The following is a 16,319-nucleotide window of genomic DNA, read 5'->3' as shown; positions in this document are numbered from 1 at the left end:
TATTTAAGGTGAGGCCTTTGGCCCTTTTGGTGAGTTACTCGGTTTTCCTGGGATTCTCTCATGTATACCTGTTATTAAACTTTTATTTGTTTTTCTCCTATTAATCTGTCTCACATCAATTTAATTCTTAGACCAGCCAGAAGAACCTAGAAGGGTAGAGGAAAATTTCTTCCTCCCCTGCAGTACTTACACAAACCTAAATGGTATAGCAAGTACACACCTAGGCTCTATGGTGCTAATTTTACGGGACCACTGTCATACACGCAGTCCACCACTAATCATGTTATTATGTGGTACATGGCTGTATAGGCAAGAAATTGGACTCAAATAAGATTCATTTTTAAAACTAATATAGATCCAGTTAAATATTCCCTTCTGACCATGATGGACTAACAGGGACTGAATTCACCATCCCATCTGAAACAACCAAAAAACTGGACAAAACATATGAAACAATGGTTTTCAAGGCACTGGACCTCAGGCAACGAAGGACAGTGACCCTGAGAGGGGGAGAAAATGAGGTGAGCTCTGCAGTTGCCCCAGCTTACTGTCTTGAGAGAGTTTCCAGGGCACAGAGCAGAGAGGAGACTTCCAGGAGGAGCCAGCAGAATCCCTGAGATGGGGAGATGGAGCTGAGAGTTGAGGAGTACTGGCAGGACTCTGCTGCAGAGATCCACTAAGAGAGAAGTCCAAAGATCTGCAAAGGACTCTCTTCAAGTATTCACCAGAGTTATTGATCAGAACAGTATGTGAGGAAACATACTCAGGCAGGAAGAAGAACCACTCAGAAAGATTAGAGGGAACAGTACCCACTGCTCACACGAGTCCAGTTACAGAGAATTTTCCCACCAGCCAGACTGACAAACTCATAATTCATGGGGCATTGGGTAGTATATTCAGAAGGGTCTTCCCCCACAGTCAGGAATAATTAGCCCTATACTAACTACTGCTTGGATCTTGCCTCACAAATCTTAAAAACAAAACCTTAAAGGATAAACCTGTTTCCAAGTAACTTAACTGCAGCTCTGAACACAGCTCAAGAATATTTAAGAACATAAAAACATCCAGTCCCCAACAAGGTAAAATTTATGTCTAGAATCCAATTAAAAATTATCAGGCATGCCAAGAAGCAGGCAAATATGACCCATAATGCACAGAAAAATTAATCAATTGAAACCATCCAGAATTGACACAGATATTAGAATTAACAGACAAGGACATTAAAGCAGTTATTATAGATATATTCCATATTTTCAAACAGATATATATAGAGAGAGAAGATATTTTTTAAAAAGCCAAACAAACTTCTGGAAATGAAAACTAGAATATCCGAACTAAAAATATGTTAGAAAGGATTAATGGTAGATCAGAAATTGCAGAAGAAAAGATTAGTGAACTTGAACATATAGCAATATAAACTACCCAAAATAAAACACAGAGATAAAAAAGAATTTTAAAAAATTAACAGAGCATCACTATACTGTAGGACAACTTCAAGTGACCTAATGTATGTCTAATAGGAGTCCCTGAAGGAAAGGAGAGAGGAGAGAACATAAAAAATATTTGAAGAAATAATGGCCAAAAGCTTCCAGAATTTAATGAAAACTATAAACTAAGAAGCTCAAGAACCTCAAACACAAGAAATGTGAAGAAAATTAACAAAGCACATCTAATCAAATTGCTCAAAACCAGTGTTAAAAAAAGAAAATCTTCAGAGCAGCCAGATGGGGGATAATTACATACAAAATAAAAAGGATATGGGTGACAGCAGATTTCTCATCAGAAGCAATGTAAGCAGAAGGATAGATAGTGGTCCAACATTATTCAAGTGCTGAAAAAAAAAACTGCCAATCTAGAATTCTGTACCTAGTAAAAATAACTTTCAAAAACAAAGACAAAATAAAGGAATTTTCAGATATTTGAAAGGTGGAAGAATTCATTGCCAGCAAGGTAGCACTACAAGAAATGTGAAAGGAAGTTCTTCAGGCAGAGGAAAGTGATACCAAATGGAAATATGTATCTATACAAAGGAATGAAGAGTGATAGAAATGGAGGTTTTCTTGCTTGTCTCTCCAAATAGAAGTAAGTTGCTAGAGGGCAAAGACTGTATTCTGTTTCATTTCATTTTGTTACTTTTTGTTTAAGTATGATACACACTTCAAAAATATACAAATCAAAAATGTATAATTGATTAATTTTTACAAATTGAACATACCCACGTAACCACCACCAAATTAAGAAATAAGCACCTCAAAATTTCTTTATACAGTCACTTGACCTTCACGGGTAAGCATTATCATGACACCTATAATCATAAATTAACTTTGCCCATTTTTGTACTTTATAAATGAAATTTTACATTCAAAAATTATATAAAAATACTTTGTATATATTTACTCTACATGATATTATTAAATTATAAAGAAATTTTTTATATTCCACTATAATTTATTAATTTCATTTGCAATACTTTTAAATCGATTAAAGTGAAGAGAAAAAGGAATTGGTTACATTTCCCTTTTTCTTATAATTTCACTGGAAGGAAAAGCTATTCTTTGTCACTTGCTAAACATAACCTGAGCCTGGAGCTCCCTCATTGGACAATCCCAGTTAGTATGTACTCATTAGGTATCCACTTCAAACCAAGAAGAGGAATGGGTAATTAAACGGCAAATATCTCTGAGTTCAGAACCTACGTCTCTTTCAGAATGCTGTAGTTTCCCAAAGGAGAAAGACTGATGAAGCAGGAGGCAACTTGAGACCTCTCCCCACTTTATCCCATTCCCCTTACCTGAGACCTGGTGGAAATTTACAGTAACTCTGGCCTTCCTACCTACATGTCTTCAGGTCAAGGTGCTCATGTCCTGCTGGTGCAGGCAAAAGCAAGTGAAATGATATCACACTGAATGGACTTATTTTATTTACCATTTTCAAAGCAGTTGGTTAACAGAAAATTGGAATGGATAACTAATACACCTGCTTAAGAAGCTGGGCAAGACAAAGAATCAAATGGCTGATCTGCAAACCGCCAGCGTTGTGTTTTGCAACTTGAGGTGAGGGGGACTAAAAATAGGTTTCCATTAGATAGACGATTACACTTTCGTGGTGGAACTAGGGAGAAAGGGGTAAGAGATGCTACAAGAATTTACATACAAGTGTTCCCTACTTCACCACAATTTTCTCTCTAAATGGTGAATCTGATAGTCCCTAAAACTAGAGCTACCATTAAGGATTGCAGAGTCTGGTAATCTAGACAACGTAACGTGTATATTACATGATGGAATGAATTATCTCTTGCCTGCACCTTGCCAAGTTGGGGCTGACTGTGCAAATGTTTGTTGCCTCATGGAAGGAATATTCCCTTTTCTCTCTATTTATCCATACTGGCACCCTACAATTGGAAATGGACCAAAGGGGAAGCACTGGAATATCTCCTCTTGCTACCAGCCACATAGACCAGCCCAGTGACTTAACCAGAGGGACCTACATTAGGGGGAAAGGTTTGGGTTGAAATTAAGGATAAATGGAAGAAACGTGAAATTGTTGCTGAGAGGAGGGTAGCTATTAATAGGTATTACAAAAGGGAAAATCTAACATAATTTTAGTGCCTTAAGAGAAGTGTATAGCAAGAGAATATTATTCTCTCTTAGCTCTGATTCAGATGTCCCTCGGATGAAGGACTCAGTTTGCCAAAATCTCCTTTTTTGAGTAATCAAGAAGTAAGTAGGACAATAGCAAACCCAGTGAATGTACATATACTTCTGAGAGTGGTCTGCATGCTCAAAATGGATGAACAGGTGAAAGCTTTGACTAGAACTACATGGAACAATACTAATATGGCTATATCTTCTGGTACCCATTTCACAGGATACAGCTGTTACTGAAGGCCCGAGTTAGGAAGAAAATTATGGGAATGTATATCCAGTCGAATCTGGAGAACACTGATTAATAATAATCTAAATGAAAATTGCATGGCCATTAATTTTGATGATGAAGGTTTAAGGACGGTATTGAGATATGACAGTAGAAGTTCATCTTCTGCATATTCCATCTATAAAAATATTACGTGTAAAAAAAAGCTATTTGCCCTATTATTGTGGGTGGAAAGCTGTAAAGAGGTGGAGGGACAGTTGGATCACTGAGAAAGGAAAACAATTTAGTCTAACTTGGTGGGCCTACACTCTTGAGGATGAAAAGTCAGAAATTCTATGTGGATGGCTACGGGAGCACTATGGCAAACCCAAACCTAAGTCCATTTAGCAGTGACGACTATTCCTAGGACCTTAGCCTGAGGGAATCAACATTGTTGAGTCCAAGTTTATTTCCTAATTGTAAGAAAGAAGTTAGTACTCAGCATCAACAACAGGTCTGGTAGATCAAACAGCTTTTGCCTGCTTGAAAAAAGAGCCTTAGGAAAATTAGGAGCTGGGCTAGGAGTAATTGATGAAGAGGAATTCATTCTTGAGGAGGACAGATCACTTGGAAAAAAAAAAAAAAGAGAGAGACTTCTGGTGCAGATGGAGAACCTCCAAGGCTTCCTCCTCCAGGAGGAAAAACAAAGATGACAACTAGAACAGCAACACAGCGCTGGAAACAAGGGCCTTGCAGTTAGAGCAGACACCAAGACCACATGCCCAAACTCGGTGATGGGGATGTGCTTGCATATTAACACAGCTGGGTTCTTATATATCTTCATTCAAATGGAGTCTGAGCTGTCCCAGGCCCACAGCATGGGATTCTTACAGCATGGGAGAGGGAGACTTAGGGGCTACACAGTCTGTGGAAATTTGTAACTGGACAATTCAACCTACTGAGGTGCTCTTTAAACAACTTCAGTGCCATGACTGAGTGCTAACCTTTCCTTTCTTTTTTTTTTTTTGTGAGGACGATCAGTCCTGAGCTAACATCCATGCTAATCCTCCTCTTTTTGCTGAGGAAGACCGGCTCTGAGCTAACATCTATTGCCAATCCTCCTCCTTTTCTTTTTTCCCCCCCAAAGCCCCAGTAGATACTTGTATGTCATAGTTGCACATCCTTCTAGTTGCTGTATGCGGGACACGGCCTCAGCATGGCCGGATAAGTGGTGCTTCGGTGCGCGCCCGGGATCCCAACCCGGGGCCGCCAGTAGTGGAGCACACGCACTTAACCGTTAAGCCACAGGGCTGGCCCAACCTTTCCTTTCCTACAACATAACTCATAGGTATTAGACAATGTAACTCATGGGTATTAGACAAACTTTAAGCAGGACTAGAGGGCTCCCCATGGGGAATAGATGGACCCAGTTGTGGGACACATCTCACTGGGGAACACTGTCTCTCAAACCATGTAATAAGAGAAAAGGAACTTGGCTGTGTTTTCAAGAGCTTTGGAATCCTGAATTAACAGAGACATGGTCTCTAACCTACACTCTTATGAGAAAAGGTAGATTTTGTTGAGAGGGACAAAATAATGGTATATAACTATGTCTGATTTATACTATACCATCTATCCATGATACAACTGTATGGTGTAATACAGAAATCACAGGTAAATTTAATATTATAGAAGCTAGCAAAATTCATGATATTACTGCGGTGGTTGATCAAATGTGTTGTGAGACTGAATTAAAACTCCTTCATGATGTTATCCCTATGGAGGAGAATTGGCCTGAAGAAGATTTAGACTTGATGAATGATAGTATTCTCACTCACTCAATAGATGTATACCTTGAAGTGCAGATACCTGTAAGTCAGAGAGACAAAAGAATTATAAAGTTAGTCCAAAATATGAGAAAGTTTGTGTTATTCTGATTGTTCAGCTGTCTGTTTAAATCCATACCAACTCCTTATTAGTTATTACAATTGTTTGGAATTTGGTGCACTTTGATTGTTTTTGTGATTATATTATGCTTTAAGGCAAGTAATTGCTGTCAAACCAAGAATTATCATCAGGCCTTAAAAAGGCATTGATCACAGGCCAGGGGGTGGACTATGCTATGAGGGATAATTCCAGAAGACCTGGAACTGATCTGAGTTGTTTTGCTAAAGTACCTGCAAGGTACTGACCCCCTCATCAAGACATGAAATGTACTGATTAACAGTGGTGCTTTGTAACCATGAGCCTGAGGAGTTTCAGGCCAGTTTGTTCCAGCTTTCAGCATTGTTTATTGATAACAGTGATATTGACAATTTGCACCTGGTCTCCATGAGACCTCAGAGGGCTATGCTTTGGGGCCTGATTATGTGACAAGAACATGCCTATCTGACCAGCAAGGTATAAGAAACCTCAGCTGAACTTCAGTTCTGGCTCCCTGGTTTCAAGGTGTTCCCTGCACCTGGTAGTTGGTCTTGGTCCTAGAGAGCAAGCACATATGCACGGCCCTGACAAAGAGAAGACATCTGGGGCTCAGGCCTGACTTCTCCAGACCCCTTGTTGTAAGGCAGCCTGGGGCTGGGATGCATATCTGCCAATCCAGCACCAGATGGATACTTTTCCTGAAATAAACCACAGATTTGTAAGCATTGTCATTTTGATTCCTGTGAGTTTTCCTTAGCGATCGAATCCTGTCTAACTGTTACAGGTTAGATTCCAGATACTTCAGGAAAAAAACAGTTACAGCCATAATTTCTCACCCTCATCTCCTCCTTACCTTCCCTCCACCACACATACATATTTTTCTAGGACAAGAGCTCACATCTCTTGCCCAGCAGAAAGCAGACAGCCTAATGACATACAGTGGAAACTTGAGGCTGTCAAAATTGCAAGATACAAGAAGACTTGGGGACTTGATCTTTTCGATAGGGGGGTAAAAAATAATCCCAGGAAGTGGAGAGGCAAAGGCTTTGGTAAGAAAGGTGGTGAAATCAAAGAAAGAAGACTTCAAGGATGAAGTAGAAGAAAAAATGAAAATGAAGGCTGAGTGAGCATTCACTTGTGGCACTTCTGAAGGCTTATGCAGTGAGGTTTCGCTCCTCGAGTAACCCAAAAGAGCAGAATGGCAAGACCAGTGGCGTAATACCCACACTACTGCCAGACTATACTGAAGGTTTATAATGAAGATTTGCCTAAACCTTCATCAGGGATCAGTGTGTGTTCAGGACCAACAAAGAGAAGAAGAGCCCAGAGCAGGTAAGCAGCAGCAGACAAGTTGACAGGTGTCTTAGTTCACGTTATCCCAGAAGCAGTACAAGGATCTGTATAAGTAGTTTATTTGAGAGATGATGCCAGGAGTACTAGGAGAAGAGTGGGGAAAGGAAGAGAGCCAATAAGGGTGCATTGTCAAGTTACCACTTTGGCCAACTAAAGTTTAATGCCACTGGGACACTCTGGAAGCCAGTGTAGAGCACACCCCTCAGAGTTATTCCTGTAGTTGTGAGGAAGCCATAAATCATTGGCTAAAGATTGCTGGGGTTTGAGGATGGCATTAATTCTCCAGTATTTCCAGCGTGGGGTGCACATGCAGAGCAGGCTCAAGCCACCAGAGAAAGCTTTCTGGCAAAGAAATGCAGATGCTGGCAGGTGGGAAGTCAGGAGGACTGAGCTACGGCAATAAGCCAAAGGAGATAACAGGCTGGGCACCAACATCAGTTACAATCCCAAGGGTTTTTCTACAGCAAAGAGTAATAGCAACTATCTTCTCAACTCTTACCTTTCTTAGATGGTAGCTAGGGACTCAATTTGTAGACAAAAAATGGGTCTGCCTCTTGTGTTACATTGGGAGCTCCCTTATGGGATTTTTGGATTTGGGTGCTATGTCCAGCTGTATCATATTTTATGTTCATATCCTGGAACTGAGCCACCCAAGAAGTTACATGCCACCCCCCAACCAGAGCTATAATGGACACAAATCTATTAGCAGAAAGACACCAGGAGGCAATATTGGCCTAATTCAAGGGGTAAGGGTGTTCAGAACATCCTCATAGAGTAAGTGGGATGTGACAGAGGTCATTGCAACCTCAGTGCTGGAGTTGATGAAGTGGTAAACCATCTGCGAGCGAAGGTTCCGGACAGAAGGTCAAACTTTGTTGAGAAAGCTTATTATGCAGCTTCCCTGTTACAACAGAGACTGAATGGCCTGCAAAGCCTGATTCGTTCACAGAAAAAATTTGCCAACCCCTTGGTTGAACTCTTGGTACAAGTTCTGAAGGCTAAGGGGACTGGGAATCCCCAAAGCCCATACACTATGGTTAGAAGCCCCAGGTCCAGCTCACATGCTAACAAATATGTTCCAGTTTTTGGAAATATTTTGTGCAAAGAAGATATTTAATGGCAAGAGCACGCTTCTGGAAAATCACTCTCTAGTGTTGGAGAAAACATGAAATGGGTTTGGGGTCATAAACAAGGGCCATCTAGCCTTGTTAGGCTCAACACCCCCAGCAATCTTAGGGCCCCACAGGTGGGACCACAGACAGAGGGACTAGGCCAGGCCAAACTGAATCAGACACTGGGAACCTAGTAATTAATTTTTCAGTCAGTCTAAATCAGTATCACATACATGTTTGATTGCAAAACCTTCAGTCTAACTATAGTTAAGGTAAATTATTGTGAACCTAGCATTTCTGATAGAGGTTATTGGGGTAAAAGAAAGGTTGCCCATACCCTAAGTTGTGGCAGGAATAGCAATCAATAGGGTTGATTAAGGGTTGATAGTAATCAATAGGGTTGATTAAGTAATCAATAGGGTTGATCAAGGGTTGGCCAGTCTTGGGGCCAGCCCAACTGGCCTAGTGGTTAAGTTCAGCATGCTCCACTCTGGTGGCCTGGGTTCAGTTCCTGGATGTGGACCTACACCACTCGTCAGCGGCCATGCGATGGCAGCAACACACATACAAAATAGAGGAAGATTGGCACAGATGTCAGCTCAGGGCGAATCTTCCTTAGCAAAAAATAAAAAAGACTAACTGCATCTTCACAGTGTTAACCCAGCACAGGCCCTAGTCAGGCTCCTACTACCTTACCCCAGCAGACAGGATCTCAAGAGGGAACAAGAGGGACTGACTGGGCTGCCTTACTATTGTCAGGGGTCCCCAAGACCACCTTCAGGTTCAATGATTTGCTAGAAAGACTCACAGAACTCAGAAAAGCTGTTATACTCGCAGTTATGGCTTATTACAGTAAAAGGATACAGATTAAAATCAGCAAAGGCACATAGGGCAGAGTCCAGGAGAGACCAGTGACTCTCTCAGTGAAGTCACATGGATAGTGCTTAATTTTCTCTACACGGTCTTTCAAAAGCTCTCCACCAGGTTGAGGGCCATGAGGCAGAGGCAACGAGACAGAACTATGGCAGTTGTAAAACCTGATGTCACTAAACAATGAAAAAAGCTTTCGCAACTGCTCTTTTAGAAATGCAAAAAGAATTAAACGCACAAACTGAAAAGCATACAGAAAATCTAAGGCAGCATAAAGAAGCGAAAAAGGAGGCAAAAGATCAATATTCGAAAAAGACTGAAAGAAGGAAAAAGCTATAAAGAAAATGTAAAAGAGTCTCAGGAAGAAGAAAGCCTGGTCCGTCTACTTCCTCTTCATCCCTAATGCAAACCTGCTAGAAGCCTCTGCATGGTGATTGATGGTTTTAGTCTCTTGTTTGTTGAAGGAGGTGGAACATATTGGAGAGCACGATGCAGAGTCCATCATCTGCTGGATGAGGTTAAGGCTCTTGCTGTGTCCCTCTTGATTAGCAAGATGAATCTTTAACTCAATGTTCAATTGCCTTATATGTGCTTTTTTTCACAGTGACTAGATAAAGCGAGCTGAGATTTATTTCTGTTCTTAACTATATAAGCATAGTTAATGGATTAAATTAAAGGATCTAAACAATGCCAATGGGCCTTGGATCACTGGTCACAGTCCACTAAAAGAAAATTATTTAATTCATTACTTAACAGCAAATTGTTAATTGGTATATAAAAGCCTCTAGATGTTTAACAATCTTGATTAAAATGGTTTAATTGTGACCTTTTGAACATTAAAGTTTATGATTATAAAACTGTCTCTGTGAATAGGTTGTATTGAATGGCAACCCACCTATGAAGATTACTGATAATAGACAGTTGATGGGATTTAGTTATATGTATTGATTTTTATTTACAGAACTCGAATTTTTAAAAGTATCATAAATATTTAAAAAGAATAGTTAGACATACATCAGGTGTGATAGAAAAGGAAGAGGCCTATCACAGAAGTTGCAAACAGCCTTGACACGTCAATAAATTTAAATAAATTCAGATAGAGTACCTCGAATGAAATTCTGACCTTTACACCCAACCAACCTCATGTTCACACAAGGCAAGAGACTGAAATGTAGCCCAACATGATTCATCAATATTCTTTTTCCAGAATGTTATCTATCTGGCAGCCTACTGCCATGCAGGCAATTCACCAGAACCAAAGACCACAAGACAAGATCCCCAAGGCCATCGCATTGCTTTCTCTTCCCACATGAAATTACAAAAAATAGTGCAGATTATCATGCATAGTTCATAAAATAAATCCCGGTTTATTTTCTGGGCCCATCCACTCAGTGCCCCTTCACAATCTTATCTACAGTGGTTACAGTCATCTTGTTCATTTTCGTACCTTATCTTACACTACAGACGAAGTCAGCAAGGTATTTATCAGCCTTTCTTTCCTTCCCTCTTCACACTGAATGCTCTCTAGAGTCTCCAGTTTAGAGACTGGAATTAAGAAATTACACAGAACAAGTGCTTTGTTGCTTCTTTAGTAGCAAGGCCTCGAAAGTTGAATAGGCATAAATATTGGCTATTTTTGAACAGGACTTTGTAATTGTGAAAGAATATAAAAAATCCTAGTGCCTCTTGACAGTGAATTAATAATGAATGAATGGAAAGAAGAGTAAAGGTTAAGGAGAGGGACAAATGGAGAAAATCAGTCAGATTTTTTAAAAAGCTAATGATAGCATTAATTTGCATGCCATAAATGGAAAAATAATCAAACCAACTCTATTTTAAATCACATCTCTCTAGGTAATATGTATTTTATCTTTCTCAGATAGATTTTAAAAATCACAAGTACTATCTTGCACACAAGACTTCCAGCTTTTATGCAGTTAAAATATATATCTACAAAAGGATGTCCAGCAGAATTTTGAAACAAATTGTTAAAACCTATAATGACCAATTATTGGAAGTTATCTGTTATCATACACACTCATATATTATTAAAATTTAATTTGCTAGTGTTCATTCACTAACAACTACTTCACAAATATCAAAACCCTGTGATCTTTCTCCAATATTAGTTGATTGATTAAATTTTCATACCTTTTTTACAGAATAGATTATACTCGTTAATGTCTGGGTGACACAACATTAGTACTTTTATTGAAACAAATGAAAAATATTACATATTATGATATAATCCTACAGTAGACCCATAACATCCTGGTTCATGTTATAATCTGTTCTTTACTTCTACTCACCTGAAATTTATAAATGCCCATACTTGTCTTTTGTTTTCAAAATACTAAAATAAAACTAGAGTAATTCCCAGCATGATTTTAAGAAATAAATTCTTCATTGGGATGTGAATTTAATCATTTTTTCCTCTTACATATGAAATTGTAAAACTAGACATATATAAGCTAAACTTTTGAATCATTTTAAAAAGGAAACCTTTGAGAAATTCATAATGTTTCAAATATCAGATAATTTCTCTATGTTCTTCAATATGTTTTGGTGATTGATTTACAATTTAATTGAAAATGTGCTCTACAAATAATTATTTTGGAACATATGACACCAGAAGTTTCATATTTACATTTTATAAAACTATTGTCCAAGATGGTGACAATCACATACATCATTCTTTTTATTTTTAATTTTTTATAGAGATATAATTCATATACCATAAATTAACCCTTTTACAGTATACGATACAGTGGTTTTTAGTATATTCACAGAGTTGTGCAATTGAATTCCAGAACATTTTCATCACCACCAAAAGAAATCCCATACCATTAGTAGTTGCTCCCCATTCCCTCACCATCAACCTCCTCCCACCCACCCATGGTAACCACAAATGTACTTTCTGTCTCTGTAGTTTTGTCTATCTGGACATTTTATATAAATAGAATTGTACACTACGTGGTCTTTTGTGACTGGTTCCTTTCACATAGCATAATGTTTTCAAGGTTCATCCATAGCTTAAATCAGTACTTCATTTCTTTTTATGGCTGAATAATATTCCCTTATATGGATATGCTACATTTGTCTATTCATACATTCATGGGCATTTGGATTGTTTCTGCTTTGGGACTATTATGAACAATGTTGAATGTATGAATAATATTTGTATATAAGTTTTTGTGTGGACATATATTTCCAATTCTCTTGAGTATATGCCTAAGAATGGAATTGCTGGGTGAATGGTAACTCTATTTTTAACTTCTTTTTGAGGAACTGCCAAACTTTTTTCCAAAGCAGCTACACCATTTCACATTCCCATTAGCAATGTACAAGGATTCCAATTTCTCCACATCCTTGCCAACCCTAGTTATTTTGCATTTTAAAAAAATTATTATTATACCCATCCTCGTGAGCATAAAGTGATATCTCATTGTGGTTTTAATTTACATTTTCCTAATGTCTAATGGTGTAAAACATCTTTTCATGTGCTTCTTGGCCATTTGCATATTTTCTTTGGAAAAATATCTATTCAAGTCCTTTGCTTACTTTTCAGTTGGGTTGTTTATTACTTTGTTGTTGAATTGTAAGACTTTTTAATACATTCTAGATATTAGCTCCTTATCAGATATACAATTTGCAAATATTTTCTCCCATTCTGTGTGTTGTCTTTGCACTTTCTTAATAGTGTCACTTGAAACACAGAAGTTTCCATTTATGTTTTTTTTTCTTTAGTTGCTTGTGCTTTTGGTGCCACATCTAAGAAACCATTATCTAATCAAAGGTCATGAAGATTTACTATTATGTTTTCTTCTATGACTTTTATAGTTTTAGCTCTTACATTTAGCTCTTTGATACCTTTTGAGCTAATTTTTATATATGGTATGAGGTAGAAGTACAAATTCATTGTTTTGCATGTGGATATCAAGTTGACACTATTTGTTGTAAAGACTATTTTTTACCCATTGAATTCACTTGGCATCCTTGCAGAAAGTCAACTGACCATAACTGTATGAGTTTATTTCTTGACTCTCAATTCTAGTCCATTGATCTATATGTCTATCCTTATGCCATACTATACTCTTTATTTTTTATTCAGTTTAACTATATTTTCTAAACTTTAAATGTCAAATAAAGTATATTTCAAGTTTGTGAACCAGAAATTTAAAATGACATAAAATCTTTAGAGAGGCCAACATTAAAGAGAAAACTCACCCACACTTAAGATTAATATGAAATCACATTTTAGCATTCAAACAATGTAGATTCTTTCAAGCTCTTATAAAAACAAAAACAAAATAGCATAACAACATAGTTGACAGATGATAGAACTGAACAGTGTGATTTTTCACAGTCTTAAGTATAGCATTTTGTTCCAAATCTGGTCATTATGATTATATTTAAACAAGTTAAGTAACATATACAAACATGATCTTAGACTTCTGGTTCCACATGTAAGGAGTTTGGAAGTTGCCACCCTAACAACAAGTGAAAAATTGAACAGACTGAAAAATCAAGCCTTCTTGGATCCATAAGAAAGGGAAGGACACAGGACAAACCGCTGTCCCCAAGACTGGAGAGACAGACATGCAAATACACAGAGTCGTGTGTTACCAGAGCAGAGAGTCTGAAAACAGAAAACACCGCAAGACCTAGTTTCAGCGCAGGGAAACCTGAACTGTAATTGATAAACTGCTGGAGGCTCAGTGCAGAGAACTCTGAGAGTTAAAAACTCCAGGGGAAACCAGTCATAGGTAGGTCCCCATAATATGTGAGATTTATCTCCAGGAGCTTGACCAGGTTCCCACAGTAAATATCAGAAAAATCCCCACATACTTCCAGCAGAAGGAGGGGAAAAGGGACCATTTTGAAATATGCCAGAGCTATCTATTCTTCTTAACAAGGCTTGCTTTCAGGAGAAACTAGTTAACCACAGCCTAACCCACTAGGGTTTTATCAGAGACTAACAGATCTGGGGGAAGAGAAATACCCAACTCCACCCTGCTGTAGCCATCCTGTCCCACCTAAGGGGGAGAAAAAAAAATAAGAAACACTTGTGAATTTCACAGTCCAGAGGCACAGGCTCACTAAAAGACTGAGATCTAATCATAGGACTATGGGATGCTTCCCTCCCCCCACACCTCACCACCACAACACTAAAGTCCTATTTACAACAGTTCCTTTTATCCAAGTACATCATGTCTGGCTATCAAGAAGAAAATTACAAGGCATACCAAAAGGCAAAAAACAATTTGAAGAGACAGAGCAAGCGTTGGAACCAAAGATGGAAGAAATGTTGGAATTATCAGACTGGGAATTTAACACAACTATGATGAATATGCTAAGGAGTCTAATGGATAAAGTAGGCAGCATGCAAGAACAGAAGGGCAAACACTAACTTGAGAGATATATGCACCCCCATGTTTATTGCAGCATTATTTACAATAGCCAAGATATGGAAACAACCTAAGTGTCCATTTTTAGATGAATGGATAAAGAAAATGTGGTGTATATATGTATATATACCACATTTTCTTTATATATATATTCTATATATATATGTATATATATATAGAATTCTATATATATAGTGCTATTCCATTCTATATATATAATGGAATATTATTCATCCATAAAAAAGAATGAAATTTTGCCATTTGTGACAACAAGGATGGACTTTGAAGGCATTATGCTAAGTGAAATACGTCAGACACAGAAACACAAATACCATATGATCTCACTTATATGTGGAATATGGGGGAAAAAAAAAGCTCGTAGATACAGAGAACAGATTGATGGTTGCCAAAAGAGTGCGATTGGAGAGTGGGCAAAATAGGTAAAGGGAGTCAAAAGGTACAATCTTCCAGTGATAAAATAAATAAGTCATGGAGATGTAATGTACAGCATGGTGACTATAGTTAATAATACTTTTGAATTGTACTGCATATATGAAAGTTGCTAAGAACAAATCCTAAAAGCTCTCATCATAAGAAAAAAATTCTGTAACTATGTATTGTGATGGATATTAACTAGACTTATCATAGTGATCATTTCACAACATATACAGATATCGAATAATCACAATGTACATCTGAAACTAATATAATGTATGTCAATTATACCTCAAGAAGAAAGAGAGAGAGAGAGAGAGGAAGAAAGAAAGAAAGAAAGAAAGAAAGAAAGAAAGAAAGAAAGAAAGAAAGAAAGAAAGAAAGAAAGAAGGGAAGGAAGGAAGGAAGGAAGGAAGGAAGGAAGGAAGGAAGGAAGGAAGGAAGGAAGGAAGGAAGGAAGGAAGGAAGGAAGGAAGGAAGGAAGAAAGGAAGAAAAAGAAAGAAAGAAAGAAAGGAAGAGAGAAAGAGAGAAAGAAAGAAAGAAAGAAAGAAAGACAGAAAGAAAGACAGAAAGAAAGAAAGAAAGGAAGGAAGGAAGGAAGGAAGGAAGGAAGGAAGGAAGGAAGGAAGGAAGAAAGAAAGAAAGGAAGAAAAAGAAAGAAAGAAAGAAAAAGAAAGAAAGAAAAGAAAGAGAGAGAGGAAGGAAGGAAGGAAGGAAGGAAGGAAAGAGCAATTGGGAAATGTAAGCAGAAAGGTGGAAATCCAAAGAAAGAAGCAAAAAGAAATGCTAGAGATAAAAAAACACTGTAACAGAAATGAAGAATGCCTTTTGTGGGCTCATTAGTAGACTGGACACGGATGAAAAAAGAATCTCTGAGCTAGAGGATATATCGATAGAATCCTGGAAAACCAAAAAGCAAAGAGAACAAAAATTGAAAGCAACAGAACAAAATATCCAAGGACTATGGGATAACTACAAAAGGTGTAACGTATGCATAATGGAATACCAGAAGGAGAAGAAAGAGAGAAAGAAACATAAGAAATATTCGAACAATAATGACTTAGAATTTCTCCAAATTAATGTCAGACACCAAACCATAGATCCAGGAAGCTTGGAGAACACCAAGCAGGATAAATGCCAAAAAAACTACAACCAGGCATATCATTTTCAAACTACAGAAAATAAGATATAAAGAAAAACTCCTGAAAGAATTTCAGAGGAAAAAAACACGTTACCTATAGAAGAACAAAGACAAGAATTAAATCCAACTTCTCAGAAACCATGCAAGCAAGTAGAGAGTGAAGTGAAATATTTGAAGTGTTAAGAGAAAAAAACCACCAACCTAGAATCCTGTACCCTGTAAAA

This window comes from Ceratotherium simum, chromosome 14 (assembly GCF_057802395.1).
Source record: "Ceratotherium simum simum isolate JZ-2026a chromosome 14, ASM5780239v1, whole genome shotgun sequence".
Classification (NCBI taxonomy): Eukaryota; Metazoa; Chordata; class Mammalia; order Perissodactyla; family Rhinocerotidae; genus Ceratotherium; species Ceratotherium simum.
This window is presented reverse-complemented; position numbering follows the sequence as displayed.